We start from the raw sequence: 12,994 nt of genomic DNA on the forward strand, positions 1-12,994 counted from the left end.
TCCATCCATCCATCCATCCATCCATCCATCCATCCATCCATCCATCCATCCATCCATCCATCCATCCATCCATCCATCCATCCATCCATCCATCCATCCATCCATCCATCCATCCATCCATCCATCCATCCATCCATCCATCCATCCATCCATCCATCCATCCATCCATCCATCCATCCATCCATCCATCCATCCATCCATCCATCCATCCATCCATCCATCCATCCATCCATCCATCCATCCATCCATCCATCCATCCATCCATCCATCCATCCATCCATCCATCCATCCATCCATCCATCCATCCATCCATCCATCCATCCATCCATCCATCCATCCATCCATCCATCCATCCATCCATCCATCCATCCATCCATCCATCCATCCATCCATCCATCCATCCATCCATCCATCCATCCATCCATCCATCCATCCATCCATCCATCCATCCATCCATCCATCCATCCATCCATCCATCCATCCATCCATCCATCCATCCATCCATCCATCCATCCATCCATCCATCCATCCATCCATCCATCCATCCATCCATCCATCCATCCATCCATCCATCCATCCATCCATCCATCCATCCATCCATCCATCCATCCATCCATCCATCCATCCATCCATCCATCCATCCATCCATCCATCCATCCATCCATCCATCCATCCATCCATCCATCCATCCATCCATCCATCCATCCATCCATCCATCCATCCATCCATCCATCCATCCATCCATCCATCCATCCATCCATCCATCCATCCATCCATCCATCCATCCATCCATCCATCCATCCATCCATCCATCCATCCATCCATCCATCCATCCATCCATCCATCCATCCATCCATCCATCCATCCATCCATCCATCCATCCATCCATCCATCCATCCATCCATCCATCCATCCATCCATCCATCCATCCATCCATCCATCCATCCATCCATCCATCCATCCATCCATCCATCCATCCATCCATCCATCCATCCATCCATCCATCCATCCATCCATCCATCCATCCATCCATCCATCCATCCATCCATCCATCCATCCATCCATCCATCCATCCATCCATCCATCCATCCATCCATCCATCCATCCATCCATCCATCCATCCATCCATCCATCCATCCATCCATCCATCCATCCATCCATCCATCCATCCATCCATCCATCCATCCATCCATCCATCCATCCATCCATCCATCCATCCATCCATCCATCCATCCATCCATCCATCCATCCATCCATCCATCCATCCATCCATCCATCCATCCATCCATCCATCCATCCATCCATCCCAAACCAATCAGAACCTATCTATGACTTTGGTATACCTAATCCAAGATAAAAATGAAGTATGATGCTATAATTTGAAATGTACAGAAAAAATTACACATTTACCAGTACATACTTATGAAGATGACCAGTGGACAGTATACTGAAACAAATGTTTATATTTTGTAAAAATAGAATAATCAGTTTGAACATGCCTTGCAATTTTTAAATCCCATATTTAGTTTGTTGCATACTGACTGTATATTACAGGAAAATAAACAAAAGGTTCCACCTTAGTAAACTGCATGTCTTAAACAATCTTTAAGAATTAATACATTAAAAGGTACAGGTTTAGGCCCTGTTGGGCCTTCTTCAGCCTTATAAACAAATTACATAGATAAAAACAACCATATGACTTAAATACCTATTAAAACATAACATAAAAGGTGGTTTCATGAAAAGTCAACCTTGAAGCTCCTAGCATCCTAATTTTGAGTAATTCCATCAAAACATAACCAAAAGCTACACAGAAGAAAATCTCTCTATAAAAATTAAAGCTAAACTCAACATTCAGTTGTTTGTTTGTGACAATGAGTTCAGTCTACAGTATAACTGTGAGTTTCTTCAGTCTTTCTTGCGATATCAGTTAATATTTATTCCAGCTGATGAATGGTGTTGATAACACCAGAAAATGATGTAATGGAAAATTACCGGTAAACTAGCCAGCCCATTAAATGTTCATTAAACAACCCCTATTCAATTTCCAAAACAATTAAAATATTATAATAACAACAACAACATCAATAATAAAGCTAAAAGTACAGTTCAGAGTAGCCATTGACATCACTGGAGCATGACATAAAGGGAAGTTACTGACAAACTAGTTAGCTGGCCTCATGCCAATTGACGGAGCATTACCCCACATTGCACTGTTTGTTGGACTAGCAAGGAGAGAGGACATACTACTGGAGCACTTCATCAAGACTCATTCTAACTTTCAAGTATTAACAAGTATAAACAGAATGTAAACATAAAATGTTTCTACATTTCTAAAAATCTGAATCTGATGATGTTCTTTTAAGACCAAAACATATCATTCTTTGTTTGATAGTGCGTTTTTTTACAGCTGTGTTATAATTAGTGTTTGACAGACCGGAAAGCTTTAAAGTTACATTCCCGCAGTGTGTTGTTGACAGCAAGTTCCAACACTTATGTGGCTCCCGTAACTACGCTGCGTAAGGCATGTTCAAGAAATATAATTAAAAGGTTCCACTTTAGTCAATACACTGCTTGTCTTCAACAAACTTTAAGAACTAATATATTAAAAGGTCTATGTTTTGGCCCTGTTGGGCCTTCTTCAGCCGGGAATCAAACCCAGGACCCTCTGGACCAAAGGCGAGCACACTAACCATTTAGCCGTGGAGGCGGACAATTCAAATGTTGAGGCAGGGTTACTTCCTTAGTAAGCTGCTGGTCAATAATAGTAAAAATGTTTGTCTACGTATTTTGTCCAAAAAGCAATGCCCTGAAGTTTATTGATAATTTTAGTATCCTCCAAATTGTCAAGATAAATATCAGCTAAAATGCCAGAAGGAGAGAAACCCATGGGACCCCCATGCTTTTTATAAACAGCATTATTTACAGAAGAAAAAAAAAAAAAAACATTTTCCAAAACAGTTTCTTGATTCTTCTCAAATATGTAAATGCCTGAATTGGAATAGCCTATGAGTTGCTATTGTTGACAGTGTGTGCATGTTATAAAAATATTTCAGTTATTATTGATGCTTGTTGTTTAAAGGAGCCTAACATCTAAGGTCATCGGCCCTCAGTTATTATTATGAGCTCTAAAATCTATATTAAAGTTTTATATTTCAATTATATTCTACGCATTTCTCTAATTCTTTTTTCCCTTTATCTGTAGATTTTAATTGGAGGAACACATTATTTTAACAATCGGGCTTTTGTTCCGTGGTGACAATGCATTTTAACAATCATCTCTATATATGTCCATCAGTGGTTTAGTCAAGCACTTCTACAATATGAGCAACCTTCTGATTTAACAGACTCACTAAAATATGACTGTATACTCATCAAGATGACTTGTAAGTGATTTAAGAACGAGTGCCTTTCTACGTTTTTCTTCTGTGCGGATCTTGGTTTTGTTTTGATATAATTATTCAAAATCAGGACGTTAGGAACTTCAAGGTTGACGTTTTATGAAAGTTCCTTTTAGTGTAATGTTTTAATAGGTATTTATGTCATATGATTGTTTTTATCTTTGGAATTTGTTTGCAAGGCTGACACTGATACGTCTTTTAAGTAGAATTTCACTGCCACGTTAGAGAGAGAGAGAGAGAGAGTGTGTGTGTGTGTTTCCCAAGGCTAGCTTCTATTCCTCCTTGCTCATACGATACAAGATCATTTGCATAATGAATGTCTACATATTAACTATAACAAAACTTTTGTGAAATAATATGTTTTGGTTAAGGTACTCTTTGTCCTTGTGGCAGCTTACAAGTGTTGTAAGAAGATATCTAATAAAAATAAACATTAACATAAATAATCGTATGTATATTCAACTCATTAAAATTGTTCAAATCATGCTCTCTTCTTGTCTACTGCTAGAGAGAAAGAGTGTATCTGGCTTTCTTCTTATCCCAAAATTCCTACATCGAGACTGAAGATCTGTCAATTAGTGTGGAAGCCCACACTTCTGATGAAGGTAAGAAGCAGAAACAAGCTCACTGGAGACTGACAAGAAATTGACGTTCATGAATTAGGATTGATAATGAGAGAGCCTATCTATTTGAAGACGGCAATGTATGAAGGTATGGAAATTGTCCTTTTGTGTTTTGGGTAAATGAGGTGAACTCATCGAACCTAGAAAATCACTGGACAGATGGAAGGAATATTTCAAAACTTCTTAACAAAAAAGGAAATCTTTCTGTTGAAGTACTGAACAACAGAGTTCATGGGAGGAGAACAACAATGGTAGTGAAATTATGCTGAAGGAAGTGAAAGATCATAAATCCAGTGCAGATTGGAAGCATTCAAGTCCTGAAATGGTAAAATACAGAGGGAAGGCAGGGATGAAATGGCTTCATAGAGTATTGAGGTTAGCATGGAATGTGAGTAAGGTACCTTCTGATTGGGAGAAAGCAGTAATTGCACCTATCTGTAAACAAGAAAATGGGAAGGATTGCAACAAATAAAAAGGTGTTACATTAATCAGTATAACAGGCAATGTGTTCCCAGGCATTCTGAAATGGAAGGTTCATCAATGGTGGAGAGTAAGTTAGATGGAAACCAGTGTAAATTCAGACCACAGAGGTGTTGCCAGGACTAGCTTTCCAGTATGCATCAAGTAACTAAAAAATTCTAAGAAAGGAATAGACAGTAATGTTTTGTTTTGTAAATCCTGAGAAGGCATACGACAGACTACCAAGGGGAGAGTGATAAGGTATACTGGGGTACAATGGGATTAGGAGTAGTTTACCACAGACAATTAGGCTAATAAAACTGATAATGAAATGAGTTTCTGGTTCAAAGTAGTTACAGGGGATAGGCAAGGCTGAAATCCTTCACATTTATTGTTCACAGTATGCATGTATCATTCATTTACTGACAAGGAAAGATTCCGCCGGGTGGGAAAGAAGTAAGCAGTTTCGCGGATATCGATCACTTAGTCTTAATGGCACATGTGCAGAAATCCTGCAATCTACTAACTTGGAGCTTAAAAAGAGGTGCAGCAAGTATGATATGAAAATTAGCATTTCCAATTAAATGGTATCAGTAGGCAAGAAACCTTAGAGGACTGAATGTCAAGTCGGGAATACAAAACTGGTACTTCTAGTACTCAGGACGTATATTCTCTCAGGATGGTAATATAAGTGAAATTTAATCAAGGTGCAGCAAAATACAGTTACAGTATTCTGTATGAGGAAGTCAGCTCTACGACTCTGCTGTATGGGAGTGAAAGCAGCGAGAATGACTGAAGGTACAAACAGGTGGCAACAATAACAGGAAAGTACTCAGAATGAGGAGATAAATGCCAAGAATTAATTCTACAGATAAAGCTGTACGTATAAATCAGCATAGGTGGTGGGGTCACGTGAGACAACTGGAGGAGGTTAGGTTAAACTAACCCCATGGCACTGCAGCCCTGAAGGGCCTTGGCCTACCAAGCGACCGCTGCTCATTCAGAAAGCCTGCAAATTACGAGGTGTCGTGTGGTCAGCACAACAAATCCTCTCTGCCGTTATTCTTGGCTTTCTAGACTGGGGCCACTATCTCACCGGCAGATAGCTGCTCAATTGTAATCACGTAGGCTGAGTGGACCTCGAACCAGCCCCCAGATCCAGGGAAAAATCCCTGACCTGGCCAGGAATTGAACACAGGGCCTCCGGGTAAGAGGCAGGCATGCTACCCCTACACCACGAGGAGGAGGATAGGTTACCTAGGAGAAAATGGACTCAGCCATGAAGGATAAGAGAAGTAGAGGGAGACCAAGGCAATGATGGTTAGACTCCATTTTTAATGATTTAGTAAGAAGAGGTGTGGAACTAAACTGAGGTCACAAAGCTAGTTTGAAATAGAGGACTGTGGAGATTCATAGTTAAATCAAAGAGGTTTTCAGAGAGAAGTATAAAAATAATTTTTAGGAGCAGTTTAATAAGTATTTGACTCAGTACTAGCAATGAATCCCAACGGTAAAAAAATTAGGATCAGATTAGTACAAGTGCCCAAACAATTAAGCTTTACTATTATACAGTAGAGGAACTGAAAATAAAAGATATTTGTAACTTTCCATAGAGAAAAGAGCCTATCCAGGCTCACAGTAGATGTTCAAGTGAGTGGAATAGGGATGTAGGCAGAGAAAGTTTGCGCCAGATAGCGCTCGTGTAGTACCGGGCAAGCGCAAGGTTTCTCCCAGTCAGCTGCGAGTAATGTATAGAATGTGACCGAGTTTTCTGAGCTAAAGGCGATTGTATCTTCTCTAATTTTACTCCAAGACTATATTAATTAATTGTATAGGTATACCCCCTAGTATATTATGGACGATTTTCAGCGTTTAAGAGTTAAACAGCTGCAAAATGAGCTACGGATCAGAGACGTTAAAACTAGCGGGAGGAAGGAAGAATTAGTACAGCGCTAATTAGAAAATTCTAACACGTGTTATTATCCAAATAATGAATAGGAGTCAGCATGCCTTTTCCTAAAGAGTACAATTACTTGAGTATTGTACATTGATAAATATATAAATAAACCTCCACAAGACTTAAATCATAAATAGATATTTAAAAACGAATTTGCTCCCCTTGCTTATAGACTTCGATTCATGTATTTTTTTAAGGTTGATGGCTTACATGAAACTGCAGATACTGCCTTGTCCACCACCAGTTTCCCAGTGCTGGTTACTTTGAAGATTTGACGATCAGCCATAAGGTGAAGATCACTATCACAAATTTGCATTTGATGGATTATTTCCTATTTAGAAAATCGGAAATAGATGGTGCACCTGTTTCCAACTACAAATCATTGTGTTATGCTGGATACAGACTTTTCAGTGAAAAGTTTGTTTTGTTTATAAAAGATTAATTTCAATCGGGTGAAATTCTAAAATGCAGTGCTGTGAAATCCGAGTACACAAAACATAAGACCTATAATATGAAGCTTAATTTAGGAGTACCTGGTGACATTATAGGAGGGTAATATGAATGTTTTGCTGGAGCAGTCCCCAAGGAATGTTGTAAGCATATTGCAGCTGTAAGCTATGTATTAGAGCACTTTTCCAAGACTGGTATTATTCAGTGTTCAGAAACATGCAGTCAAAATTTATTGACTTTTCAGCATCCCCCTACCAAACGGTTGAGGACAGTTAGCCCTATGAAAGTGGAATGTTTGCCCTGGGAACAAGTTTTGCTATTATAATCTCAACTGCACCCGTGATAATTCTAGTCGAGGAGTATTTCTCTCTAAAAGCAAGGGGGCTGTTTTCAAGGACATTTTCTCTATCAGGCCAAATGTTCAGCTCTTTAAATTGGCAGTACATGAAATTAATCCAAACATTAAATATTATCCCAACAGTAGTTTTATGGATTCCGAAGTTAAGGCCTAGTTCTTTGTCAGATTTGTTGGTCCTTAGCTTCATAACTGTCAAGGAGAAACACAGTCTGGGTTCAAGAGGGAATATCTGTAAACACCAAATTACGATGTTGGACATCTATACACCCTGTATAAAGCAATATGGCATCACGATTACGCATTGTTTGCTCAACAACCAAATTACCTGTAGTATTTGTTTGAATGCTGATGTCTTTGAAAATGGGAGTCACAAATGTTACATTCACTTCTTCGGGTATATTCATGATTTCTTCCCGTACTTCAGTGGAGGCGATTTCTACATATTCCGATATTGTAGGCTTATTGTGGTAATCCGGCAATTTTCTGGTGTATGGCCTCTTCCTTGTTTTTGTTGTGTTCGTGGTCCACGGAAAAAGCAATGGAACTGCGCCCGGTTTAATCTTGCTCTCTCACCTTTAAACACAAACGCATAAATTTGGTGGTTGTTATCGAAATGCCTAATCAGTTTATGGGTAGACAATAGGAATTATTTCCCTTCGTAAATCGCATTTACCCAACAAAGTTCTCGTGAAGTCACCGGGTTGAAAATAATGGGTACACACTTTAATAATTTCTGTCAGATTCTTCTCACCGAAATTTTTCTTTCTAATAGCATGTAACCATTTCTTCCTCATTTCTTTATTTTGTGGAAACCGGTGAAACAAAAATGGGCTTCCCTGAATTTTGCAAAGAGGAGCACTGCAATAGCTTGGCATAGTCACGAAAATAACAATTTAAACAACTTAAATTTGTGGATATTTAGCGGCATGAGTACACAGGAGACAAATGAAGAGCACATTGCGCTTACCCAGTAGAACGGCAGTGCGCTATGTCGGTGCTAGTTCTATACATCCCTATTCACAGATTAAGGAAACAGATTGTTGGCAGATTAGGTTAGATGGCATTTGGTAGCCCACAGAGAGAAGAAATGGGTACAACCTTGTATTTCATATAGACGTTGATTCCCACAGGGAACCTGAAATAATGGTCCCGAATGAGTAAAATTTGTAATACCAATATAGTTGGTCCGTTATTGGACAATATAAATTTTCCAGCTAACTCATTCCTGGTTGATAGCGTTTTGCCCCAGTGTGTTAAGTTGGTCCAATAACATAACAAATACATCCGTATTACAAATTTACTCATCCGGGACAAATATTTCACGTTCCCTATGGGAATCAACATCTATATCATCTGATGGTCAGGCAAGCATCAATTTTTGAAAATGAGGCAAAGTCTCTCATAGTGCATTGGCACTGCCGGTGGCTCCAAGTAGCCTATGCAGAAGCCTCCACGGTATGCACTAGCCATGCGTCTTGGTAGGTTTGCTATTTACCAACTGATGAGCCAAACTTAGCACAGTGGAGAGAAACGCTTGCAACCAGCAATGAGTTAGCTGGAAAATTTATAATGTCCAATAACGGACCATTTATACTGGTATTATAAATTTACTCATTCGGGACAAATATTTCAGGTTCCCTATGGTAATCAACATCTATATCATCTGATGGCCAGGCAGACATCAATTTTTGAAAATGAGACAAAGTCTCTCATAGTGCATTGGCACTGCCGGTGGCTCCAAGTAGCCTACGCAGTGGCCTCCACAGTATTAAATAGCCGTGTGTCTTGGTAGGTGCGCAATTTACTAACTGATGACCCCAACTTTGCACACTGGGGCAAAATGCTGGCTACCAGGAATGAGTTAGCTGGAAAATTTATAATGTCCAATAATGGACCAATTATATTGGTATGAGGCGTGTTTTTTAAGTAAGGGCCGTTCTGTTGCAGACATTAGTAGTTCGCATGTGTCGTGTGCTGGCATGCCTCCGGAACATTGGTTTTCAGTTGCAGCTCTGTTGCTAACCTGTACAGTTCTGTTCTGGGCTTGCTCAAATGTTCAAGATCATCGACTTGCCCGCCCCGTGCGAGGTTCGGTCAGTGATACGGTTTTTATCGGCAAGGAACCTGTTGCTAACCTGTTCAGTTCTGATCTGTGCTTGCTCAAATGTTCAAGATTATCGACTCGCCCGCCCCGTGCGAGGTTCGGTCAGTGATGCGGTTTTTGTCAGTAAGGAACCTGTCTGCTGCAGACATTCACTGACAGATTTGTAAAGTGTACGATGCTAATGCTATGAGTGAAGGCAAAGTGCCTAAGTGGGTACAAGACTTAGATGGCCGATACAACATCCATGATGAGGCCCGCTTCGGTCGCCCATCTCTGATCACAGACGATTTGGTGGTTTCAGTTGAAGCGACGATTCGTGAGGACAGACGCTTCACAATAACAGCTGTCTCAAACGCCTTTCCTGACATGTCTAGGCCAGTGCTTTACAAAATTGTTTCTGAAAACCTAAACTTTAGGAAACTATGCTCCTGTTGGGTCCCTAAACTCCTAACCGAGGACCATAAAAACAAAAGATTTGAGTGTTCGATGACGTTTTTGACTTGTTATGCTTAAGGAGGTGACGACATGTTGAGGCAGATCGTAATGGGAGACGAAACATGGGTTTCGCATATCGCACCCGAATCGAAGCAACAGAGCATGGAATGGAGACACACACATTCACCTGTAAAGGTGAAGGCCAAACAGACTCTGTCCCAGTGCAAGATCAACTCTTGGTTATCGGAGCAGGCGACAAGTTTCTATGAAGAGGGTATTCAAAACTTAGTTGTAAGGTATAAGTGTTTAAGCAAACTTGGTTGTTATGTTGAAAAATAGAGTAAAGTATGTAGAATATGCAAATAAATGTGGTGTTTGAAAATCATCTTTCGGCGTGTAGTTATATTCAAATGGCCCTCACTTAAAAAACATACCTCGTATTTTCATATAGATGAGCTGCCTGTGGAAAACCTGAAGGAACCAAGAATTGAGTTACAGTGGTCATTTTTTGGAAAGATAAGAAATGGTGATGAGAGCTTGTGAAATGTGATAAATTAGCTTGAGTTACGATGGGTTGTCTTACAGTTCCACACAGCAACTCTGAGTGTGAGAGAATATTTAGTCAGGTGATTAAAACAAGAACTCAGTTCCGATCCTTGATAGCTGATGAAAATTTAGAAAAATTCTTAAATGTAAAATCAAGACTTCAAGGCAACAGTTTTGAACAGACATTTACAAGTGGTTTCCGAAACAAGGAAAAATCTACTTCTCTTAAGCAGCAGAAATGTGCTGTGAAGCAGATGCAGTCATTGGCAGGAAAATTTAATTTTTGGTTTAAACAGCTAAAATCATCCACCAACTGTGTTGCAACCCAGCCATTTTTTCTTCTCCTTTAATATATTTATAAACAAAATAACTAACTGTTCTCTCATGATATAATGCAAATAACAATAAGACTTGAGTGCAGGGAGTAAAGAATACAGGGAGATGCCTTGGTGCTCTGAGAGAGAAGCCCAATGACAGTGGTCTACATAGGGCGCATGGTCGTAAATAGGCACGAGAACGCATGCTGTGTTTTGATAATCAAATCTATTACAGCTCATTGAAGTGAGTATGGTGAACGCAAATTGTAACTGCAGAAATTTTCAGATGCAAACACTGTACGACACGCTAAAACGTAAAAGAGATACTAATATTCAGTTGATGTTGTAGCTCTTACAATGTCATGTTCTGCATACGGTTGCACGAATCGGAAATCCAAAAATATTCCTGGAATAACATTTCACAGGTAAGATTCTAAGTATGGCTTGTAATATGTTGTACCCTAGATTATATTACCTCCATTTTTATTGTGCTAGTATTTCGGAGTCTCAGAAGCAGCATCCACAATTTGTAAGAATTTTTAGGTTAGACTTGTTTATCGTCAATTTTTCCTCGAGTTTCCTGTTCATGAAGAAAGGAGAGCAGAGTGGATTAAGGCCATTAGAAGGGAAAATTGGATACCTTCTCCTTACACCAGAATATGTTCAGCACATTTCAAACCGGAATTCTTTGATCGGTCCATGAAGAAAGTTGTTTTGAAGGAGAACCTTTTTTGAAGCATTCCCTTCTTACCTACAGAATTAGAGCACTCGAGGCCTAGCGAGGTTTTCATTTTTACGTCCTTCGTGGCCCTTATCCTCCTTTGGCCGATACATTCATTTTTCGAAGTGTCGGACCCCTTCCACTTTTCCTCCAAATTAGTGTTAATAGAGGATGGTTGCCCAGTTGTACCTCCTCTTAAAACAATAATCCCTACCGCCACCTCTAAAGTAGGTTTCCCTCTATGGGTGAGGACGGTAGAATAGGGCCCACAGTATCCCCTGCCAGTCGTAAAAATCCCTGTGGAGGTGGCAGAACAACACCCACTGTATCCCCTGCTTTTCATAAGAGGCAACTGAAAGAGGCTCCAGGAGCTCTCAATTTGGGAGCATGGGTTGGCAACCACGGGGCCTTTAGCAGAGTCCTGGCATTGCTTCCACTTACTTGTGCCAGGCTGATTTTAATCTATCACGTCTGACCTCCTATGGTCAACAGTTGTTTTTTTCTGACCCCGAGGCTATAAGGGATTCGAGGGCTAGGGAGTCTTTAATTTTCTTGCCCTTCATGGCCCTTATCTTTCTTTGGCTGATATCTTCATTTCTCTCTGATTAGTGTTAATAGAGGATGGTTGCCCAGTTGTACTCCCTCTTAAAACAATAATCACTACCACGTGTCGTAAAAGGCAATTAAGGGGGCCTAAGGGGCTCTTACCTTCAGAGTGTGGTTTGGCGTCCAAGTGGCGTAAGGGGCTCTTAACTTCGGAGTGTGGTTTGGCATACAAGGGGCCCTTAGGTGGGTCCTGCATTGTTTTCACTTGCATCAGAGGATGGTTTACTTGATAGTTGTACTTCCTATTAAAACGATAATCACCACCACCAGCACCACTCCAAAGTAAGTAGTAAGCAATGTTGCTAAGCCTAGTTTGGTGATTTATTGTGCATTTCCCTCAAGCATTCAGACTGCGGTATGCACTTATTAATAGCCTACTCCTTAACTTTACTGATATCTGGTGAAGATTTGCATCTCCTGTTTTTAAGATACTCGGTTCATAGTTCCGATAGTCAACTAGCGGGAGAGTAGATTTAAGGCTGCGGGTCATGAGAAACGCTTCCTTAGAGCTTAGTAAAAAAGCATTATTAGGTCTGTTTGACAGAAAATTTTGTTACACTTAATCGCCGTGTTATTTTGAAAACGAAGACTGCATTTTGACTTGTAACAGGGGACTGTGGTTTTGTAGATCTCTTGTTTTTCTAGGTTTTCCTTTTCTGGTTGGCCTTTGTGGTGTTCAAACCATACAGTTGAATCTATGATGAAGCCTTTTGGGCTGTGTTCTCTGAAGGCTATCATGTCAATCTAATTTGAAGGTGTCCAGTGTTTTGCAGAAGCTCTCCAAGTTTGCAGTATTCTAGGACATGAACAAGAGTTTCTTTCCCTCCACAGCAGTGCTGACAGAGATTGTAGTCCAGGGATCTGCCGGGCACAGAGCACACTGCAGAAACGTTTGTCGTCATTTTTATTGCCTCTCGCAACTCGTTGTCAGACAGGCCGTTCTGATTTCTGACCCAAGAAATTGCTGGTGTACATTCTTTGTATAGTTGTTCTACTCCAAGCCCTCTTTGAGTTAGT

The 12,994-nt window shown here is 40.2% G+C and overlaps 1 protein-coding gene across 1 annotated transcript in view; it reads right to left on the reverse strand.

Moving 5' to 3' along the window:
• SAK (Sak kinase) overlaps nucleotides 1-12,994 on the reverse strand; it is a 319,404-nt gene that overhangs the window by 169,518 nt on the left and 136,892 nt on the right. The window lies entirely within an intron of this gene.

The sequence above is a fragment of the Anabrus simplex genome, chromosome 2 (assembly GCF_040414725.1).
Source record: "Anabrus simplex isolate iqAnaSimp1 chromosome 2, ASM4041472v1, whole genome shotgun sequence".
Classification (NCBI taxonomy): Eukaryota; Metazoa; Arthropoda; class Insecta; order Orthoptera; family Tettigoniidae; genus Anabrus; species Anabrus simplex.